We start from the raw sequence: 25370 nt of genomic DNA, 5'->3' as shown, positions 1-25370 counted from the left end.
AATTATCTTAGCTAGGTCTTCTGGATACCTTGCTGTTGCTTCTATATCATCACTTGCTGCTTACCTTGCACTTTTATGTTGTGAAGATGGTTTCTTTCCTTAAACTTCATGAAACAACCTCTGCTAGCTTCAGACTTTTCTTCTGCAGCTTCCTCATTCTCTTAGTCTTCATAGAATTGAACAGAGTTAGGACCTTGCTCTGGATCAGGCTTTGCCTTAAGGGAATGCTGTGGCTGGTTTGATGTTCTGTCCAGACCATTAAAACTTTCTCCATATCAGCAATAAGGGTATTTTACTTTCTTATCATTCACGTGTTTACTGGAGCAGCATTTTTAATTTCCTTCAAGAACTTTTCCTTTGCATTTTCAACTTGTCTAATTGGGGCAAGAGGCCTAGCTTTTGACCTATAGGCTTTTGAAGTGTCTTCCTTACTAAGCTTAATCATTTCTAGCTTTTGACTTGGGACTCTTCCTTTTACTTGAACACTTAGAGGCTATTGCAGGGATATTAAACAGCCTAATTTCAATATTCTTGTGTCTCAGTGAACAGAGAGACCTGAGGAGAGGAAGAGAGATAGGGGAACAGCAAGTTAGTGAAGCAGTCAGAATACAAGCAACATTTATTGATTACATTTGCCATCTTATATGCATGGTTTGTGGAGCCCCCAAACGAATATGATATTAACATCAAAGATCACAGGTCACCATAACAAATAAAATAAAGAGGAAACTTTTGGAAATATTTCAAAAATTACCAAAATGTAACAGAGAGAGACACAAAGTGAGCAAATGCTGTTGGAAAAATGGTGTCAATAGACTTGCTCGGCGCAGGCTTGCCACAGACCTTCAGTTTGTTTACTGAGCAAAACTCAGCAAAGCAAAGCACAATAAAAGTATGTATGCCTGGGCTTCCCTGGTGGCCCAGTGGTTGAGAGTCCGCCTGCCGATGCAGGGGACGCAGGTTCGTGCCCCGGTCCGGGAAGATCCCACATGCCACGGAACGGCTAGGCCAGTGAGCCATGGCCGCTGAGCCTGCGCGTCCGGAGCCTGTGCTCGGCAACGGGAAAGGCCACAGCAGTGAGAGGCCTGCGTACCGCAAAAAAAAAAGTGTGTATGCCTGTACTATGCATATGTGAGCTCCTTGTCCTCAGTCTTAGCAAGGTTTTTTAAATTTGACACTAAAAGCAAAGGAAAAAAACCAAAAAACAATGAGCCTACATTGAACTAAAATGCTTCTGCATGGTGAAGGAAATGACCAACAAAATAAAAAGGCAATGTATGGAATGAGAGAACAGATTTGCAAATCACATACTGATAAGGGATTAATATACAAAATATATAATGAATTCATAGAACTCAATAGCAAAAAAAAGAAAGAAAGAAAACAATCCAATTAAAAATGGGCAGAGGATCTAAAATGACATTTCTCCAAAGAAGACATACAGATGGCCAAAGGTACCTGAAAAGATACTCAACATCACGAATCATCAGGGAAATGCAAACCAAAACCACAATGAGATATCACCACACACCTGTTAGAATAGCTACCCTCAAAAAAAAAAAAAAAAGAGTTAACAAGAGCTGGCAAAGATGTAGAAAAAAGGGAACCCTTGTGCACTACTGGTAGGGATGTAAATTGGTGCAGCCACTATGAAAAACACTATGGAAAAGAGTAAACACTTAAAAATAGAACTATCATGTGATACAGGAATCCCACTTCTGGGTATATATATCCAAAGGAAATGAAAACAGGATAACAACGAGATATCGGCACTTCCATCTTAATGGCAGCATTATTCACAATAGCCAAGACATGCAAACAACCTAAGTGTCTGTCAATGGATGAATGGATAAAGGAGTGGTATATATATGCAATAGAGTACTATCCAGCCATAGGAAAGAAGGAAATCCTGCTGTTTGTGACAACATGGATGGACATTATGCTGAGTGAAATAAGGCAGACAGAGAAAGGCAAATACTGCATGGTATCACTTCTATGTGAAATCTAAATAAAGAAGCTCATAGAAACAGGATAGAAAAGTGGCTGTCAGGGCCTGGGGGTTGTAGGGAATAGGGAGTGGTTGGTAAAAGCATACAGACTTCTAGATATAAGGTGAATAAGGTCTGCGGAGGTAATGTATAATATGGTGACTGTAGTTCATAACACTGTATTATATAAATGAAAGTTGCAGAGAGTAGAATTTAAATGTTCTTATCAAAAAAAAAAGGTAAATATGTGAAGTGTTGGATGTGTTAATAAACTAGATAGAGGAATTCTTTCATAAGGTATACGTGTATCAAATCATCATGATGTACACTTAAATATCTTACAATTTTATTTTTCAATTATATTTCAGTAAAGCTGAAAAAATAATAATGAGGGAATATCAAATAAACAGTCTTGAGAATTTTATTACTTTTTTTTGGTTTCTCTCAGCTATTTTTTCCCTCATTCTCACTGAGCATTTATCATGGATAGGGAGAAAAAAAACCCAAACATATAATTTCTATATTTTAAATGTCAAAATAACTTTCTTTCATAAATTGTAATGTTAAGCCATCAGTGGGTTTTATTCTACTTTATGTATATTTTAAAATATTCTTTCTCTATATTTTGCTGTGTCAATGAAAAAGCAACAGTTTAAAAGCATTCAGTTAGTTAATTTGAAAGGAAAGATATAAATAATGTGGCTTAGGTTGTAAGTAGGAAAATTGAATGGCTAGAAATAAGCTTTCATTACTAGATAAGCACCGTAATACCTGCTACCTTGAGCTGGAAAAATATTGAAATCCAAAGTTTTAATTATCAAAACTTATAGATGTTTGTGCTTGGGAAATAGGTGTTTCTTTGCTGCAATACAATAAATGAGATTTTGAGCTGTGACTAATAAACATTTAATAATGACTATATTAGACTTTATTTTCCTTTGAGTGTTCTCTTGATGTGTACAATATAAAACAGGTGCCAGATTATTCTACAGATACCAGAGTTTGATAATTCTTACTAAGCTTGACGTTATTCATCTAGAATCAGGCCACTTGCATTGCTATTGCTTTGGAAAACTTCATTAGGAGTTAGGGAATTAGAAGCACAAGTAATATATATGGTTCACTCATGATGAGAAATTATTTAGATGCATTATGTTGAAATATGAATATTATACGTTCAATGTTTTGTGATTTAAAGATAATTTATTAGAACAGAGAGAGGTAAATGTGACCAAACCAAACCAAACCAAACAACTCTGAAGACTTCTGCCTTAAGCTGTTTTACTAACTTGACATTTCAATCTTCTGATCTTCTATTAAAATCATTATAGCAACTATACCTGTTCTATTATCAAGAAAACGCTTTCGAAAACTGTAAAAACTGGAATTCCTGCTGCATCTTCCTCTTGTTTTTCCTTTAGCCTTGAATAACCTGTTCTTTCTTTAAAAAACAATTCTCATAAATATGAGAAATATCTATATCTTAATCATCAAAATTTTCTAAGCATAGATGTTTGGAGTTGTAACTGGAGGAATTTCTTTTTACTGAAATCATATTTTTCCCTGTTTGTAGTCCAATCTCCATATTATCCCCAAACTAAATCTCTGACTGAGAATGAAGCAAGTTTGCTAATGAAGTAGGCGCTTCCCAGTGAAGCCTTCTGACGTCTTACCCTGTGATTTGAGTGCTCTGTTTCAGACGTGATGCTTCCCCACCCCTTTGGGGCCTTGGGGAGTGATAACCATTGGTGATCTCTGCAGAGTATTTCGCTCAGCCATTTCCAGGCTCATCTCAGATAGGAATGCAAAACTGCATCTTCTGAGAGGCCATGGTCCACAAGGACACCAGTCAGTGTATTTAAAGTTTTGTTGGTTTGTTCATTTGTTTGCATTTTTAAATCCATAACTGTAGTAATAAACATTTCCTCTTAGGAAGGTAGTGGTAGATAACTTAATCCATTCTACTAGAAGTGACCACTATTTTGTTTTTTCTCCTTAGTCCTTCTTTACTAGTCAGAGCAGCATATTCTGTCCCGTTAAGTCCTCTGTTCCTCTGTTAGTTCCACTAATCCCTTTAAACAATTTGACCCCTTGAACTCCATTTTTCAATTATGAATGCTTGCAAGGAGGAATTCAAGTGTGTTTCTCTAACCTTTCTGGTTTTTTTTTTCTTAACAAACTTTTTAATATCCACAGGGGTATTAAAAAGAAGATCTATGCTAAATGTTAAAATTCTAAAGCCACGCACAAGAATAGATCATTTACGTGATCCTACTCTTCTCAGTGAAATGAAAGGAAATCTCAAGTCATGCCTGCTAGGCCCATGTAATCTGAGAAGCTGCCCTGAAAACAATATTTCAATGAGTCATTAATATCCTGACTTTCATAGACTGCAGAGAGAATATAAATCTACCTGTGCTTTAGCTGTAATCTATTCTACCTATATAAGTAATAATACAAATTATATTAGATCATAAATAATGTCTAATTGTTAATAAGCATTTATTTGTATTTAAAGTGCAATTTTTTTTTAATAATTTGCATCACCTCTCTAAATCATCACCTCTAACAAGATTTTATTTTATGAAGAATAGACAATTAAATTTAAGGCTGCATTTAAAAACAATAACCATCTCATCCCAATTCCTGTACTGTCTCTCTTACACTACTATAAAAGATAATGCTTTTACTGCCTCTTAAATACTTACCCTGAATTTGTTTCATTAAGCAAATCTTTATGCACTATTTTTAAAATCAGTAATTATCTTTCCTAGGTTGCTTACAAATACAAAAATTATTTGATATATATAAGGAGATTATAAGTGTGGATTGGTATAATTAATAATGTGGCATGTTGAGCCACATTTTTAAAGCAATAAGATGTGAGATCTCTACCTAATATTTCACTTTCAGCAGTTCAGAGTTTTCAGCATTAAATTAAATAGATTAAGTTTACCTATATCTATTTCTTTGTACTTTTTATTTGTGAAAGATTATAGAAAATATTTTCATGAAAACTGTTCATATGATTCATTAATATTTCAAGGATATTTACAATTCAAAAGCATCCTTAAGTTATCCAAACAGTTATAAATATGTTAATTTTTAGGGGAATTCATTAAATACATCATTATTAATATACTCATTTGTCAGTATTTCAGGAATTGTACTTTTTGAGGGAGATAATATTCCAATAAACTTTTAAGACTCAATAGGGTGTGATTGGTTCTGTTTTAAATATAGCACAAAATGTTCCAAGTGTATACATTTATATTCACTTAGCGATCTGAAAGAAGGAATGATATTTTTGAAAATCTAGTTCTAATTAGTTTCAATAAACCAAATTCTATTGAGCATAAACTAGGAGCAGGACACTTAGCATACAATGCTGCAAGTACATGTTATTACCTTTATGTTGAGGATATTGGTGAAAAAGTTGAATCTTAAGGACACTAAGTCACTTACTCAATGTAAATCACGCAAGAAATGTAGCTATGGTTCAAACATACACCCGTGTGACTCTAATTAATGGATCTTTCCCAATTTTCAAACAAAGTGGATTTTTTTAAAAATTAAGTTTGAAATTTGACATACTACAAACCAAATATTCTCATTTATTCAAGCAATGCAGCTAATCTGACTAGAGAGGGTTTTCTTTGTTTTCAAGTGTCTGGACAAATACATTTGTGACGATGTAGGAAAGCACTTCTAGAACATATGGATCTTGGGACAAGATGGTGAATCTGTTGGCTTAAGAAGTATCACAAAAAAAAATGCTGTTAGAGATCAGATTGTGAGTGGGTTATAGCTTAAAATGTCCACATCTCAACATCAACATCACTAATTATTAGAGAAATGCAAATCAAAACTACAATGAGATGTCAACTCACACCGGTCAGAATGACCATCATCAGAATATCTACAAACAATAAATGCTGGAGAGGGTGTGGAGAAAAGGGAACCTTCCCATGCTGTTGGTGGGAGTGTAAATTGATACAGCCACTATGGAGAACAGTACGGAGGTTCCTTAAAAAACTAAAAATAGACCTACCATATGACCCAGCAATCCCACTCCCAGGCATATATCTGGAGAAAACCATAATTCAAAAGGATGCGTGCACCCCCATGTTCATTGCAGCACTATTTACAATAGCCAGGACATGGAAGCAACCTAAATGTCCATCGACAGATGAATGGATAAAGAAGACGTGGTACATATATACAATGTAATATTACTCAGCCATAAAAAGGAATGAAATAGTGCCATTTGCAGAGACATGGATGGACCTAGAGCTTGTCATACAGAATGACATAAGCCAGAAAGAGAAAAACAAATATAATATCGCTTATATGTGGACTCTAGAAAAATGGTAGAGATGAACTTATTTGCAAAGCAGAAATAGAGTCACAGATGTAGAGAACAAACTTACGGTTACCAAGGGAGGAAGAGAGGGATGGGATGAATTGGGAGATTGGGACTGATGTATATATTGATACACTACTATGTATAAAAAAGATAACTAATGAGAACTTACAGTATAGCACAGGGAACTCTACTCAATACTCTGTGGTGACCTAAATGGGAAGGAAATCTAAAAAAGAGTGGATATATGTATACATATGACTGATTAACTTTGATGTACAGCAAGAAACTAATACAACATTGTAAAGTAACTACACTTTTATAGTTAAAAATAATTATAAAAATTATTTATAAAAAAATAAATGTCCACATCCATAACTGTAGGAATGAACCTGTGTCAATATGTATGAGTGTTTTATGTTTTGCAAAAAGTGTTGGTTGCATGTGAATTAAGTGTTTGAACAAAGTATAGTGCTCCTGTGAAGTTCTGAAAGCTAAAGACTACTTTATTGGGATTATTTTTGTATGTACCCTGAATTATATAAGAAATGATGATACTGCATGAAGCAAGAATTACAAAATAGTATTAAATATAATAGTGATTATTTTTCAAGCCTGTGGATTAATCAGGGGGAAAATAATCTGAAGAGGATGGGAGTTTATGGGTTATGTTTTGTCCTCCATAATATTCATAACTAGCAAAATAAATGTTTGATATGTCTTATTGTTCTATATTAAACACTGCTATGGACCAATGTTATCATATCCCCAAAATTTATATGTTGAAATCCTAACTCTAAATATGATGGTGGTAGGAGGAGAGGCCTTTGGGAGATAATTAGGTCATGAGGGTGGAGGTCTATGAATGGGATTAGTGACCTTATAAGAGACAGGAGAGCTTCCTCTCTTTCTTCCTGACATGTGAGGATACAACACAAAGAGGGCCCTCACCAGACATTGGATCTGTCACTGCCTTGATCTTGGACTTCCCAGCCCTCAGAACCATGAGAAATAAATTTCTGTTGTTTAAGCCACCCTGTCTTTGGGACTTTGTTATAGCTGCCCAAACTGACTGAGACAAACACTTTCTCCAGGACACTACGACGAGTTTCATGATTATGCATGTTTAGCCACTGGTGAACAGCAATTACATGCATTAGGGGTTTAATTAGATTTCAAGTAAATGATTATTTCTCATTTCCCTTGGTGCATAAAATTTGTCCTGGACTATGGCAGAATTATTGGAAAATTTAAACTTGGATTCTGACAGTATTGGTCACCTGCTAACCAAAGGCTAAGGTCGTCAGGGGTAGATATTTTTGCCTTAAACTATAGCACATATGACATAAGTAAGATGGTCAAACTTATATTTGTGCAAAGGAATTAAGACAATTAACTACTTTACTTCCATTTATCTCCTCAATTTAGTTTAAAAATATCTTATGTTGAAATAGAAAATTTGTTTTTGCCTTTCTATTATATTTTTGTTGGAAATAGTTCAGAAATGAAAGAGTCTCTATTTTATCATGAAATTTTTGCTAGCATGGCAAAATTAACTTCCTCAATAATATTAGTACCTTTGATGTTGAATAGGGCATTAAATCATGTTTATGAATTTTATGTCTCTATTCAGTTGTATATTTAATATATTTAAATGTGCACATAATATAATGTATATTGATTTGAATTATAATTAATTTTTTTCCATGTTAAACATAATAATTGCATAATAAAAATAACATGTTTCTTATTTACTTTGTAACACCCAAAGAACTAATGTTATTAGTATTTCAGTAAAATGAAAGTAATAACTAGTCAGGACATTGATGAAAAGCATCAATTTGAAAGATATGTACTTGAATTTAATCTTCTCAATCGCATTGGATTAGTGTTCTTTTATGAGTTTTAAATATCAAGAAATGCATATTATTTCTTTTGCCTCTATAATTATTTTCCAGACTCAAATTATGCTAAAAATAATTGAAAGCCATTGTAATCTAAAAGAAACAATGAGTCATATGTTCAACAGAGCAAGTTATCATAATTAAACGACTATTTTTTTTCCTGTTAGGCTAAACTGCTGATTCTGCTAAATAACTACTTAGAATTAAAATCGGATGCTGAATTGCGTTAGCAATGTAATTTACACTTAGTGCATCCATTTTCTCAAGTTATTTTCAATGTATTATTATTATATGTCTTAGAGAAGACTAAAACCAGACATATTGTCAATCAAAATCAGGTATATTTGTACTTTGTTTTTGAACATGTTTTCTTCCTTATTTATCCAAAGGTACATTTTACAAAGCTCAGAACTAAGTCATATAAAGCTTAATTGTGGTCTGCTTAAAAGTATTTCATTAATAAACCCTCCGACACGTTACTTTTACAGCACAACATGGTGGACCCTGATAACATTGGTTACTATTCTTGGTGATTTTTAATGAGGTCAGAGCAGCAGAAGGGCTATGTACAGATTAAGTAAGTATATCAAAGGATATTTGGAGGTTAGCTACATTTCTATGTCTTTTTAAATTAATAGGACACTTCATAACAGTAGACAATTTCATGACAAGTCCCCCAACTTTGCTATGAAGTACTTGGGATTTGATTAATAGAAAAGGAAGGAATATCCTATTTCCATGATTCTCTCAGAGCATTTCAACATGTCAGAAAAACTGGGGTGACCAAAGTATTGTCAATATAGCTACTAGGCAAGCCAGAAGCTACAATTAACTGGATAGAGGCTTCTGTAGATATATCTCCTATGCCTGATTCAACTCTTGGTGTACTGGCATCTTATTGTATTTTCTGGGTTTAACAGATATCTAGTATGTGTTTATTTTCATTCTCACTAGAAAAAGAAGGAACATTCTGGTTAATGAAAGTAACAAATAGGCAGTAAACCATAGCTCCCAAATCAGGTAATCATCCTGCCTTATGTTTTGGAGGGAGGTCATTGGAAATTGGGTTACACATTGCCATTTCAGGTCAAAGAAGATAACTTAAAGCACAGTAGTCTGTACTAAAAATTAATAAATAAATAAAAATTAATAAACCCACTCCATTATTTTTCCAGCAGTAGTTTTTAATTTCAACCAGTGATTTGGTACAAAAAAAAACCCTTTTTTAAGGGTAATTTTGTTATACAGGTAGAAGCCAATTAGCTCTCTATATAAAGTCTTCTATTTTTAAAACTAATTATAAATGAGAATTTGTCAGTCTGTCTTAAGGGTTAGGATCTGGGTTTGATGTTTTAAAATCCTAGATTCAAAATCCTATAGAATAATTGATCAGTTATTAAATTAAACACTGTTTTCCTACTAAGTATAAGATAATCTGATGGGTGGGGTCTAAGAATGAAAAGACAAATTATAAAAGATAGATATTTGCATGTATCTCCCAGTACTTAGAGGGATGGGGTGAGGAAAATAACAACAGTAATATATGTGCCTAGGAGATATGATAGATCCTATAAAACAGATCATTATTAATGTAGGGAAAAAAAGATTCTGTTTCTAAGCCAAATTAAAGCTAGAAAATTGAGATACAATTAACACTGGAAGAAAAATAGGGATCATGGTAATCTATAACAGAAAGAGAGCTTAGTGAATAGCGAGTCTAAACATCTTATTTTTCAGAACAGAAAAACACTATGGCTTTGCAAGTTTAAGTGAACTGTACAAATTCACACTAGCTTCAATATTTAATAAACTGAAATTATTTATAAAATTTCACTTTTATCAAAATAAGCTATACATTTTAGATATCATCTTTAACCTCATATTTTCTAGAAACAATATCAGATTTCATTGCAAAAGCAGTATTTTCAATAACATTATTTTTATCTGGTAAATTTGAGAGGATTCCCTTGTGAACTCAATTACTCATTTCCATAAAACATCAGGGCGCTTGAACTACAACTGCATGGAACTAATATGGGAAGCCCAGGCCATGGTTTACAATCTTAGAGCAAAGCAGCTCTGGTTTTTGTATCTGCTGAAATGTCCCTGCTCCAGGACTGGAGTGTTTTAACTGAGAACATTACAGTGATTCTGTTTATGTGATGTGTCCTTGTTCTTTTTTCCACTCATTTTCCTCAGTGTTTCCTTCTACTTTTTCTTTTTTCTTTCAGTTTATTGACTGTATTTGGTCTTTGACTCTTCCATTTGAACTTTATATTAGCTTGTTAAGATTCTCAGGAAACCAATCCTGCTATCATTTGTATTAGAATTGTATTAACTTTAGCAAGTGGTATGTGGAAAATTGGAATTACAAAGTCTCATTCTGTTTTGTTCCCTGAGATATCCCAGTTCTTCAGAAGAGTACCTGACACGTAATTGGCATTTGATAAATAGCTGTTGGTTCAATGGATGCATCTTTATGATATTAATTTTTCCTAACCATGAACATGGTAAATCTCTTCATTTATTTAGGGAAATTTGATGTTTTTAATTATATTAAAAAAAAACATGGGATCGTGTTCCCAGATTGCTAACTTTTCTCTTTTTCACCTTTGTATTTTACCTGTCTTGGTCTACTCTCTGTAGGATATTGCCATATATGTATCCTCTGGCAACTGTCAGTATTTGTTACTCTGAGATATAGTTCTTTTTTTTCCATTATGAGACCCAGCCTTTCTCCAGAGGGATTATCTTTTCACATAGTTAGTTATTAGTTTGGTAACCAAGAGGGAGATGGGGGGTATCTTAATCAGGGGAATGTGTGCTGTCTTGCAAGGCAAAGGCCTCTGCATCATATTCAGGTAAAAGGTGGCTTTCATAGGGAAGGATGGGATAACTCTGAATGTCTAGAAGTTTTAGGTGAATCTGGGGATTCAAGATTTTCGAATATATAATTCAAATGTTTCTATCCCAAATTTCACAAAGTTATTTCTTTCCAATGAGGGTGCCAACGTTGGCACATGACTGATGAGATCTAGAGTTCACCCTTTTCTGGAATTCAGTCCGGGGCCTGGTTATCCTATTTGTCTGCCTTCCAGATTCAGGTGATCCAAGTCTATCTGTATGATTTCAAAGAGACTCTCTAGCTTTCACACTTAATTTTTTATTAGTGATGAATCTGCCTCAGCATTTTTGCCATTTGCCAAATCATCAATTGCTCTAAAACAACCATTACACTTCATAGTCCTTATAATTATTTTGCCCCATATTTTATAAATTTCTGTGACTCACAAGTCCACCCATCTGTGTGCCAACCCAGTCCATCATGGCTGAAAATGTTCACAGTTGTAATACTAGTATATCTCAAAGCTATCCCTCTCCACCTACTACCCATCACCTGTTACATGGTACTCCAAGCCAGCAGATCAACAACGGTTCCAGTTCCAAAATCCTACTTTATGGTCTACTGTCTCAGACCACTTCTAGTGCAAAGTATTGCAAGTCAAATTCTCCAAAAGCAGAAATTTAGCTAGGTATTTGCGTTCATGGAAGATATTGAATAGAGTTTGGGGGACCAACATCTGTGGGAGATTGAAGGAAAAGGACTGTAGAAAAAATGTCATTTGACCTGTAAATCAGTGGCAACAGATATTTCAGCGGTTCCTGTGGCAGCTCCGGACTTGGGAAGGTGGTATGGGTGGAACTGTGTCCCTCCCCAAATTCATATTGCAGTCCTAAGGTACAGTACCTCAGAACATGACCCTATTTGGAAATAGGGTTGTTTCAGATGTAATTAGTTAAGATGAGGCCAGAGCGGACAGGGTGAGCCCCTAATCCAGTATGACTCATGTCCTTATAAAAAGTGGAAATTTGGACACAGACACACGCGGGGAGAAGATAGAATGCAGTGGGAAGATGAAGGCAGAGAACAGCATAACGCACAAAAGCTAAGGAGAAAAGAGTTCCAGTCAACCACCAGGAGGTAGGAGAGAGGCCTGGAGCAAAGTTCTCCTTCATGCCCCTCAGAAATAACCCCCCCCTTTCCTGCTGGCATCTTGATCTCAGACTTTTAGCCTTCAGAACTCCGAGACAATGAACTTCTACTGTTTAAGCCAATTTGTGGTACTTTGTTACAGCAGCTTTGGAAAACAAATACAGATCTTTCTTTTAAAGGATTGTCCCAAATTGAGATACTGTGGCTAGCAATTTGTATCTTTGCATCAACTAGTCTCTTGATATGAGATGCTCTAATTAAGGGAGGGGGAATGTGAGACCTTGAGTAAAGTGGCTTTATTCATCCAAAACAAATCCCAGACATGGATTCATCTGAGAGCTCTTGAGTGACAATACTGCCGGCATTTAGAAAAATGAGTGCTTTAGTCTTGGGGTTTGGAACAGGGAGATCTGTGTCACACATCTGTTACATCTGACTAAGGAATTAATTCCATTGTCTGAAGGGAAAGTATTCATTAATACTAATAAGCAGTATACAGTTTATGTTCTGAACCAGCGACTAGAGTTTGTTTATTCGTTTTAAACTCTCCTAAACTATTGGAATTATGCCATCAATGATACTGAGTCCATTAGACTCAGTAACATATACAGTATTCCAACATTCAGGCCTTTGTTGATGGACTGTAAGGAGCTACATCTGTATCTAAGCAACAAGGTTAAACATAATCCACAGTCCTCAGGCAGCAGTTAGATACAGTGATTGGTAGAGATCTGGAGATGTCTACTTTGCAGAGAGTTGAGCATCATTTATTTTGAATGTGGGGTTAGGGTAGTAAAGTATTGTTTGAATGTTGTTCATCCATTTTTTCAACAAACATTAAATTCAAAATTACAAGTGTAAAGAGTATTGTGAATGAGATGTACATGAATCTTTGAGAGGGTGTACTAGGAAGATTTCACCCAATTTAGAAAGTCAGAGAACTACATACCTCTGAAGTGACAACTGAGTTGAAATCTGTAGCACCTGTGGTTACTTGGTGAGAATGGCAAGAAAAACCATTCCCTTCAAAATGAAAGGTGTGGAGTATGTGCAAAGGTCCTGTGGTATGAGGGAAGAGTACATGCTAAAAACTGAAAGAGCTCTTGAATGGAAAGACAGTGACAGGAAGTGGCACAAAATTAAATCAGAGAAGTAGATAGGAGCAGATAGTGTGGAATGTTTCAGGCAGTGTGTTAGATTTTGGTTGCTGAGTACTATTATTTGAATTTCAGGAAATTTCTCTGGCTGTACTGGGAAAGAAGAGATTGGAAGACAGAGGAGAAGATGGTAGGGAACCTACTGGCAAATGTGGAGTTCCAGGGGTGAGGTGACAGTAGAGTTGGCTTTTATAGTGATAATTAAGATGCAATGAACCACTTAAGGGGTTAAGTTTACAGAAGGTAGAAATACACCTAATATGAGTGGTAAAGGAGAGGAGACAGCAGGCGTGGGTGGCGGTAGACGTCACAAACTGAGACAGTGCCACTAGAAGACTGTATCAGTGCATGTGTGGAAGCTTGATGGAGGAAGAAGGGGAAAATAACATGTTTTTAACTAGGGGGTGTTTAATTAAAGGTGCTCCTAAGAACCCCAAAAGAAATAAAAATATTAACACAGCAGTTTGGTATAGGATCTGTAACTCAGAGGGAATTCCTCAGTTGAGCAGAGTTTTAATCATCTCTGTATACCTATATTTTAAGACATAACCATGGAGGAGATTACTTATGGAGGGAATATAAAGTGAGGAAAGAGAAGAGGGCCAAGCACCAAAATTCATGGTGATCCTGTATTTAATATCTGGAACAAGGAAGATGAGCCTGCAAGAAGCACTGAAAAGGAATTAGTCAGGGATGCTAGGAGAATCAAGGTAGTACGGAGTCACTTTTTGCAAAAGGGAAGAACCTTCTTCAAAAAGTCAAATTCTGCTAGGATGTCAAGTTAGGTGAAAACAGAAAAACAGTTTCTTTGATTTAGCAACAAGAAAGTTAGGTGTAGCCTTAACAAGAACGGTTTCAGTAGAATGATCTGAGCTAGGGAAGTCGTGAAAGCCAAAGAAGTAGAGGCAGCAATTTCAGGAGACTTTCTTCAGAAATCTGCATGTGGAGGAGGGAAGAGAAAAAGCAGTGGCTGCAGAGCTGGAGGATGATATTCAGTCAATATGGGAGTGTGTGTGTGTGTGTGTGTGTGTGTGTGTGTGTGTGTGTGTGTGTGTGTGTGTGTGTGAATTAGAGAACTGTGAACATGTTTAGAGTCTAAGGGAGGGCATATGCGTTCTAGAAATGGCCTTTGTGTGTGCGTGTGCGTCTGTGAGTCTGCGTGATGGGCTAGATTTGGGAGGCCGGGCACGTGGACTGTCTTGGTTTACTCAGCAGCCCTTCTTTCCTTTCTGTGTTAAGAACACCCTGGGTTTCTGGCAGAATGTCCACTCTCTTTGTCTTGTGTTCCCAATGGTGCCTGACTAATCAAGGCATCCTAATTCATGCCCACATAGATTCAGGCAATTAGTCTTTTTAAAAATTTTATATGCGTGTGTAATGAGAGGGAGTTTTCCATCTCTTCAGGTTGTTTGGTGGGATAATGTAAGCCTGCCCCCAGGGACTCCTGCTAACTGCACTTAGGCACAAACCGATGGGTGATTGGAAGATCAAATTCAGCCTGAATGCCTCTGGCCAAGCCATGTGCCCTGACACAGGGCTGCTTTCCCCAGAGAAAGAGGCAGGCTTTTCTATGACCTGTCATTATCGAGCTCATATGGCTGAGCTTATTTTGAAGAAGTATGTTTTGCTAATTTATTTACCTACACAGATACATTTTCAATTTCACACAGAAGTTCCATATAGGCCAGTCAGTGGTGGCCTCAGCTCCAGCTCTCTCTGGCCATTTCCTGGGGACTTAGTTCATAGAAAGCCTACATAAAGTTTTGTATCAGGTCTACATAGAGGGAAAAGGAAATATGAGTGGGAACACAGCACAAGAAAAGATTAGAGAGAGATCTGAACTTATATGGTACGTCCCTCTCAGCTATAAAACCCACACCACACCTGGATTTCCCAGATACAACATCTAGTTTCCTTTAAAATGTTTCTCATATTAGAGACACCAGCTAGTTTGAGTTAGGATTTTGCCATTTTCAACTAAAGCATTCTGATTAATATACTGCTTATTTTGTGATTTTTTAAAAGTATTGCCATCTTCTCCTTGATCTTTCTATTAAAATCATTTCCTAAATAAATAGTTTGTGATAAAACCACATAGAATCAAAGTCAAAATCACCTATGTCTTTATCTTACACCTAGAGATAGGATTCCTCAATCCCCTGGTATCATAGGTTTTCTTTTATGCCGTAGAGAGTATAGGTTTCCTCTTTTACTCTTCTGTTAGAAGGCAAACTTGCTGTTAGTTATCTGGTTGCCATAGTGCCTTCTTATCCGTGGCCACAGTCTACTGGTGTTCACGACCAAAATTCCTTCTATTCACAGCTGGAGTCACTTCAAGCTCCCTGTAAATCAATTCTTCCTCAGTCTCCAGGTTCCATCCTGTCCCTCACTACTGATGGTGAACTTTTGCTCAGTAGCTACGTTACTCAGCCTCGAGAATGGATTCTCTCTGACCTCCAATTCTATTGGCTCTTTTCCTTCTTTATTTCTCGACCAGAGACTTGATATCTATCACAGCACCAATAAGTATGTGTGCTGAGGTGTGGGAGGGATGGTTTTTCCCAGGCTGTCTCTTCGGGTTTCCATGATGTGCGATTTTTCTGAACACTCCTAGTCTCTAGCTCCATTGCCCTGTGCTCTACTTCGCGAGGGAAGTTGGAGTAACTTTTGAGATGGTGAGATTGGAAGCCCAAAGCCGAGTGAAAGCACCTTTTCTGCTGTACCCTACCATGCTGTAAGTCGTATATGGTTTGGTTTCCCCTATGCAGAAAGCCCATGATTACTCCTGTGATTGAATGGATAAGACTCTAATTCTGGGTTTCACAACTAAGAGGCTTACTGAAGGCCTAACAGCCAATCTAAGTTCTATCAGTAATAGCCTTCTTGACTCTTTTCTGTCTATTGTCTCACTTTATACTGAATAGAAACAGAGAAAAGGGTGCTATATTGTGACCTCTCAAATTCTAAACAGGTTCTCATCATATTCTCTAGGTCACATCTCTTGACTCTGAAGCCTATGTTCCCGCATCAAGTTGTTTAGCACCATATTCCTACATCTTTCCTGAGTCTTGATGTCATATCCAGGGACTCTCTGATGCTTTCACAGAGCCTAGCTCCTTGTACTTCTGCCTACATCCCCTGATACCATCTGCTATCCAGTTGTAAGGGTATTTGTCAGTTAACTGTTAACTTTTTCTTGGGCTATTGCTGCTTCTCTGCACTCTCTTCTCTTGAGACATGTGACTCAACATTTCCTGACTTTCTAGCACCTCTCGCTCTGTCCCCTTGTCTAGGTCCTCTTCTTCCATCAACCTCTAAATAGTAGAGTTCCTTAATTCTCTGTTCTGAGATTTCTTCCCTTCTCTCTGCATTCTCTTTTTTAATTATTTAAATGAAGTCTTTATAATAGTGAACTAAATGTGTGTTCCAGTCGACCAGCTGACCCGTTCTTTGAGTTCCATATGCACATGTTCACCTTTCCCATCTAGACTATCTTTCAAGAGTATTAAGCTTAAATCCCAAACTGAACTCTTGATTTCCTTTCCATTCAAATTAATTTATTTCTCTGTTTTTCTCATCTACTCCAATCTTATCAGTATTCACCTTAAGAGGAAGTTTGGGAGTCATTCTTAACCCTGCCTTTTTCTATCTTAATTACATCCATCTTCAAATTCCATAATTGTCTCACCTAGTTTCTCATATTTATTCACTTATTTTCAGTGTCACTGCCACTACCTTAGAGATGAAGATATCTTTCTCTCACCAGAACATTAAGATAGCTGGTCTGCATTCCTACCATGTTTGTGAAACTGTTTCAATAGCTTCTCATTGCACTTATATTAGTATATAAAATTTTAAACATGGTTTAGAAGGTACTACATAATCTATCATATCCTCATATCCATCCCATTTCATTTGGAAACACTATACAATACACTCTAAACACATCAATCATTCTTCTTCTTTTTTTTTTTTTTTTTGCATGCTGGGGGCCAGGACCTTACTCTGTATGTCCCAAATCCTATAATTTGAATGGCCATATTCTTGCAAAGCTCACCGTTCTTCTTTTACTTCCCAAAATAAGTAAGCTCTTTCCTGAGTCAGGTCTTTAACACACATAGTTCACTCTCCCTGAAGATATTTCCCTCAGATATTTGCATTTCTGCCTTCTTCTTATTCTCAGAACTCATCTAAATGCCAGCTCCTCAGAGAGGCATTCCCATGGTAGCCATCTACAAAAGACACTCCACAGTATTCTGCAAGAGAGCCTTTTGTTTCATTGTTATTACCACAGTATCTAATGATATTTATCTTGTATTAGTTTGGTTCTTCCCCTGTTAGCTTACAAACTCTAAAAACTTGGGATTGAGTCTGCCCTGCTGATTACTATATACTCTGGTACAGCACAGTGTTTGGCATAGACTCTCAAAAAATATTTGTTAAATGAATTAACAAATGTATTCAGTAATGAAGCCTAATTAACTTTCATGAAAATATTTAAAGTGTTTATGTGTGTACATGAGTGTGAAAAAGAATTATTCTGACAGCTCTTCAAATGATTATGCCTAGTAGTCAAATGGCTTGGCAATTTAAGTTCCTTGACTAGTTAGATGACTTTTAGTACCTACACACCTCTTACTTGTCACTAGTTGGATATTTCATAACGCATAGTACAAGCATACCTCATTTTTTTTGCACTTTATTGTGCTTTGCAGGCATTGCATTTTTTACAAAATGAATGTTTGTAGCAACCCTGGGTCAAGCAAGTCTATCAGAGCATTTTTCCAATAGCATTTTCTCACTGCATGTCTCTGTCACATTTTGGTAATTCTTGCAAAATTTCAAACATTTTTATTATTACTCTATGTGTTGTGGTGATCTGTGATCAGAGATCTTCGATGTCACTGTTGAAACCGTTTGGGGCTATATAAGGATTTGTTCTGACTGCCCCACCCACTGGCCATTCCCCTATCTCTCTCGGTCTCTTTGGGCCTCCCTATTCCCTAAGAAGCAACAAAATTGAAATTAATCCAATTAACAGTTTGGTTTTTCCTAGGATGCAAGAGAAGGGAGGCAGAGAGATGGGAGAGAAGATGAAAATAGCAGCATCAAATGAGGAGGAGAAACACAGATGAACTTTGACCTCCCAGGCTGCTCTCTCCCTTTTCTTTCTAGTCACAGTGGCCCCTGTGTTTCCTTCCCTATGATTACTCCAATACTTGTCCCTCCAAAACATAACCCTTGTAAGAGAAATTAAATTGATTACATGAACGATACTTATTATGATTCCATTCTTAAAATAGTTTCCTTCACTTATGAAAATTTGATTCCAAAAAGTATTTGTAAATCTGTCTTTATTTCTAATAATAGAATCAAAGAAAGTTTCTTGACAATATTAATTTAACTGTTTTTCAAATTTTCTATTAACTTAATGAGAAAAACCCTTGTGATTTTAACAGTAAAATCCCACATGATTTTTTTTAATAAGGCCATTTGATTCAACAGGACTTCAAAGATGAGTAGGTAAAGATGCAAATTAATTTAATGGATAAGCCACTAAAGGGCTGACTAGGAGCTAGTTATTGACACTTCTTTAGTTGATCGCAAGATAGATTCAATAACTAGGGGTGAAAAGGAAACATAGAGACAACTCTTTATTTTTCTTTGCAAGACTCTTGAAGATAAAAAGGGAGTGTAAATGGTCACATTTATCTTAACATAGTCATTCTGAATAGTGTGTTAATAAGTGAACCTTTGCGTCCTAAAAATACAGGCATAACACCAATGCTAAGGCACTGTTAATCAGAGATGCCTCCCAGAAACTGGCAGCAATTCTTTTGATGATCTGTTGCTAGTGCTTCTGCAAGGCAAAAGTCACCTTCTTGGTATTGTTGAATTCAATTGCCTTTTACAAAAGGTTTTTTTTCCCTGTCATTTTGCATGAAATTAGGATTTAATTTCATAATTTAAATTATTATAAAACTGTGTATTATATCTGTATAAAAATAAATACATGTAAAATGTATGAATATATTCATAACATATCTAAAATATATAACAGAGATCTCTGTTAGTAATTGCAATAAAGTTTTAGAGTCTAAGGTATTTAATCTCAAATACCTACCATCCAAATTGATGAATTACCTATTTGACTAATACTTGAAAATTTAACAACGGTGCATTTTTGAAGTATTATGAATTATGATGAGCATCAGGTTGGCATATTACCATCAGTTAAAGTGATTCTTTCTTTTCGCTATGAGGCAACTTAAAATAAAAATGTCTTTTGAAAGCCCATCTCTTAAATCGTTCTTTCAATTGTTCCAAAGTAGTATTAAATTACTACTTAGCTTTGGGTAATATATCATGAGTAGACTGAAAGAGATTTGTGAACTTGTAGATTTAATTTTTCATAATGTTCCATAAGCCCGATTATCTTTCTATTTCCTTCACAGACCCGGCCAATCAGTTTTTCTTTTGTTTCCATGTTGATATCACTTAATTACACTGGTACTAATCTTTTTAATGATTATGCTTGTCATGAGGACAATAATTACCCCAGTTTGCATTGTTGGGCGTAGAAACAAGAATGGGCAGGGAAAATTTGAGATTGACACAATTTGGCCCCATTTTTGGCTTTTTCCTCCATTCTGTCCTCCCCTGTTCACATTCCCCATCACGCTCTCCTCTGGGGGGCAACAAAATTAACCACCTCTCTCACTATGTACTTCCTTGATTTTCCTGTTCTCAAAGCTAAGTGGATTAAAACTTACTTTTTATAATATATAGATATGTGCCATAAAATATATCTGTAGTATAATCACTACATATAAAAATCTATTCATACAACTTAGAGAAACAGATAAAATAACAATAATAATAAATAAAATCTTGTATACTAATCAACTCTCCCACCCCCCAAAAAACAAAACACTACAAAAGCCTACTATCATAGAATCCCCTGTGCTTTCTTCCCTTGTCTCATTCTGTCTCTCCCCCACCTTGAGTTAAAAGCTGTCGTAAACTTGGTGAACAATTCCTTGGTATTCTTTTCAAATAGTTCTAATCATCTCTGTGTGTTTCCTTCGAGTATACATTGTTTAATTTTCCATGCTTTTAATCTTATTTAAAAGTAAATTTATGGTGCAAATTTTTCTGTGATTCACTTCTTTTACTTACCACTAAAATGTTGTAATGCAACTATGTCAATGTATGTAGCCCTGGTAGATGTCTTTTCATTGATGTTTTGTTTAATGATTGGCCCCAATTCTTTACCCCTTCCTGCATCCACACCCTTGCTAAAGCCTCATCATGAGCAAGTAAACTTCCCTGTACATTGAATGTGGGCTTGACCATGAAATGTTGACATGTTTTGGCCTTGAACTGAACAAAATCTTAAAATATGTGGCATTGGACTTGCAGAACGAGTCAAGGCGAAAATCATCACAACTTTTTGTAAAGAACTTTAAAAGAATTATGGTGATAACTTATCATTTCAACTGAAAATAGACTCCAAGAAAGATTGGGAGAATAGACTTACAGAAGCCTGATGTGTTCCAAGTATTTCTACGACTCTAGAGAGAGAAGCACACCTGAACGAGAATTCTGCGGATGACTTTGGGCACACTAACTTGATTAGAACCAAATATCCAAAAACGTTTTTTTAGAGAAAGCCATATTGGCAAAAAGTATTGAACTAAAAGACAATGAGACACTAAGTGATATAAGAAGACATTTTAGCCCCCAACTTTCTACAGGCAGGGAGCAGGGCATGCAAAAAGCATATATTGCAAAGTCCTCTTTAGAAATGGCAAAGGAGGATAATAGGAAAAAAAGGAAGAAACTTCCAAAGAGTAGAGTCAGGAGCATGGGAGAAAAATGGTTGAAGAAGACACTCCCAGGTTGTATAACGGAAGACTGAACAAGGTACTTTTCCTACTCTAAGTAAGGGTATTTAGCAGCCCTTTCCCAGTAGAAATTCAGAATTTCTGTGGACTAAAGACTGTCACATGCTTCCCATTCTATCTTTTTTTTAATTGAAGTGTTTATTGTGGTTTTCCTGACAAAGGATCATCACTGTTGATTGAAGGTTGCTTTTGTGCAGAGCAGATACAACTTTTTAGTTCACAGGTCTTTGGATCAAGAGCAACTTCACTCAGACCTGAGGGCCTAATGTATTTGATGAGACCTTGGTCAGGATTAGATGAGGTCTACAAGGTCCTGAAATGAAGGTGATTGCATTTTGCATGTGGGATGGTTATGAGTAATTGTGCCCAAGAGGGAAGACTATGTGAGAAACAAACGCTTTTTCTTGTGTTCCAATGTTGTTTTGTAGAAAGTGGTTTTGTACAACAGTTAACTGATTCAGAAGTATACTATATTACTTATTAACACACCATAATTGCATATCCTTAATGCAAGGGTGGACCTTTAGGTTCTTTCCAGTTTTAGCCGGTATTAGCTTGTTGATCTTCAACTCCAAACTTGTAACTCTACACCCACTCTGTGATTCGGGGGCTGGAACTTCTGAAAGTCACTTTTCCACATTACCAGCTGACTCTGGTTAGGTTCCATTAATGTGGGGTGTTCTGGGGAGACTACCAAGCTAGAGGACGAAGCATGGTCTTACATTTTCCTATTTGCTTCCTGTTGCTTCGCTCTGCTTCCTTGAGAATCATCCTAGCAAAAGATCTCAGCTATAGCAGTTCCTTCCTACAGCAATAGCTAGATCCACTTTGCAGTTTTACCAAAACTCACAAAACTGCCTTGTCTTCCCTCAGAGAGACATGAGCACCAGGTAACAGGTGCCTCTTACTCAGAGGTCTAGAGCTAAGCCCACCACTCTTTCCTCCCTCAGAGACCTCAGCTATCTTTCAGCTCTGTAGGGCTTTCTCCCTAAGCTTTTGAGGGTTTTTTTTCTTTTTTTTTTTGGCGGTACGCGGGCCTCTCACTGTTGTGGCCTCTCCCGTTGCGGAGCACAGGCTCCGGACGCGCAGGCTCAGCGGCCACGGCTCACGGTCCCAGCCGCTCGGCGGCATGTGGGATCTTCCCGGGCCAGGGCACGAACCCGTGATCCCCGCATTGGCAGGCGGACTATCAACCACTGTGCCACCAGGGAAGCCCAAGCTTTTGAGTTTTAATACTTCCAATTTTTTTACTTGTTCACCTTAACCCTAGGCTTGTTAGCTGCTCCCTACAGTTGGACGTTTGTGAAAGATTTCTGTTTTCTTTCTGCCTTTTCTGATACCTACTTTAAAAATTATATGTACTTAACATTTTGGGGCTTCCCTGGTGGCGCAGTGGTTGAGAATATTCCTGCCAATGCAGGGGACACGGGTTCGAGCCCTGGTCCGGGGGGATCCCACATGCCGCAGAGCGGCTGGGCCCGTGAGCCACAACTACTGAGCCTGCGCGTCTGGAGCCTGTGCTCCACAACGAGAGGCCGCGATAGTGAGAGGCCCGCGTACCGCGATAAAGAGTGGCCCCCGCTTGCCGCAACTAGAGAAAGCCCTCGCACAGAAACGAAGACCCAACACAGCCAAAAATAAATAAATTAATTAATTAATTTAAAAAATTATATGTAGTTAACATTTTTTATATTTAATTCTCTCTGTTAAGACAACTGGATTCCTCACGATGTTTTTTAAAGATTGTTATGAACATTTTTATGGATTACTGTGAATGCACATATTTAAGTTTCTCTAGCATTTATGCTTAACATAGGCTATCCACATGTTTAACCACAAGGCAACTCCCACTCTCTCTGCAGCATGGTTGTGTTCATTTACACTTCCTACGGTAGTAAATGCGAGTTCCCAGAACTCCCCATTGCCATCAATACTGTTAGTCTGACATGTTTTTCCTTCCAATAGTGGTAAAATTAGATCTCATTGTCACTTTAATATGCATTCTTGAGATTACGAATGAGTTTGCACATCTTTGTATATGTATAAAGCCATTTTATGTATTCATGATAGGACTCAAAATTAAGTAATGGTATATTCAGGGGAATCACATCTTTGCTCAAATCACCCCACCTCCAAGTTCAGCACTCCAGTAGAAGCATCGTAAAGGGTGAGTGATCTTCCTAGACTTTCATACAATGCAGCAAATGTAGCTTCAAGGCTACTGTAAAAAGAGGTGGTAGGATAAATTAAAGCAGTTGTAGAAAAGAAGACTCTAACATGAATTGAGTAAGAATGAAAGAAAGCAACTCCACCCATTTTCCTCAAATGCAGAAGTTCAAAGGGACCTTTGGAAGGCAGGGAATAAGCTACCTAATAAGAGTTTTAAAGCACTACCCATTTTAAATTCATAGGAAGTATCTCCGGAGCCAGGATCTCAGTGAAAATTGAGGCAATTGTCTTCTTCTTGGCTGCTTTAGCTAAACATATGCCCCTCTATCCAATATTTTTATAGAAAACATGTATGCTTTAGTGTGCATATGACCACTATTTAAAAATTCAGAAATGGGTTAGCAGTGAAACTGTTTCTTAAATACAGAGATAATATAGCCAAAACCGTGATATTACTATCTCTCCATCTAATTTACTCTACGTAATTAGATTTTGCCCTAATCTTACAAAGGTAAAACACTTTATGTCTATTCAGATCAGTGAAGAATAGATGTTCATTACATAAAGTCATCCTCAGTACTGGAGAGATATAGACACCAGCACAAATACAATCTCGAAATGTGCTCTCTATCCATACAATACTCTTTTAAGTCAAAGTACGAAGCATGAAAATATGATTTACATGTGCCCGAGACAAGGGTTTTGCTGTGCAGAAAAAATAGTTATTACTTCTAACATAATTTTTTAAAGTTTACTGGAAACAAAATGTACAGAGCCTTTGGAGGTTTATCACATGCTCAGACTCCAACATTTTGGTCAACTAGTCACCAATCTTTGAGATGAAAGTCATGTTTTAGGAACTAAGAAACATTTATTTTGAAGCAGGTGATTAAGTTACCTAGGAGAAATTTTTAACTTTGTTCATAGTGACAAGACATGCTATAATGAGAAGGAAAATATTGCTAGCTCTGGAACGTGAATACGGAAAAAAGTAAAATAGAATCAAATCAGACACGTTACTTTGATAAGGAGTTTTTAATTGTGACATGACTTCTCAGTGTCCAAGGTTTACGTTCTGTCAATGATGCTAAAAGTGAGGGTGGAAGTACAGATTGCAAGAGTGATTTGATCTCAGAAACAGTGTGATATCATTTCTTTTATTGGTTTGATGTTTTGTTGGCCGAGGATTCTCTATGCAGTGAGCTCTCTTGTGGCTGCATTTTCCTTCTAACTCACACCTTTGGGAAGCTCAGCTGTTTTATATTCATCCTAGGGTTTATCATGATTATATTTCTCCTTTACCTGACAAACAGATATGACAATACTCCTTTATTCTTTTTGGGAAATCTGTGACAGAGTGTGCAATTGGGTAGAAATGGTCAGAACAGCTTACATCAAGCCTGGCAATTCTTTATTTAACACAAATGACATCCAATTAACTTTCCACTTCTAGCGTGAGTGCTGGGTGTTCTCAGGATTTTCCAGTGCTTTCTCCTGACAGAGCTAAGAACCCCTCTCAAAGAGCAGCTTTGGAATTTTGTCCTAATTAGAAAACCAACAAACAAAATTCAGAGTACTTTCAACCAATTATGCTTCATGGATTTTAAGCCAATCTAATGTTAAGCTTGGGCTAAAAAGTATGTTTGTGTTTTTCTCCTGGTCAGTTTAACAGACCACGTTCACTTTTGACTTCCTTTTTGCAGACTATAATGTACCAAAAGCAGTTCCCTGTCTTTCCTTTATGTTTCTGTTGAATCAAAGTTGATATGTGAGCATCAGAACTACGGTTGGGAAAAAATAAAAAACTGACATAGACTATGATTGAAATAGCTGATTATTAAGGTGACTTGTCTAATTAATTTACATGTGTACATGTAAGTTTAATACA

The sequence above is a fragment of the Aethalodelphis obliquidens genome, unplaced genomic scaffold (assembly GCF_003676395.1).
Source record: "Aethalodelphis obliquidens isolate GAN/ISIS:26980383/991018 unplaced genomic scaffold, ASM367639v1 scaffold6, whole genome shotgun sequence".
NCBI lineage: Eukaryota > Metazoa > Chordata > Mammalia > Artiodactyla > Delphinidae > Aethalodelphis > Aethalodelphis obliquidens.
Note: the sequence above shows the minus strand (reverse complement) of the source record.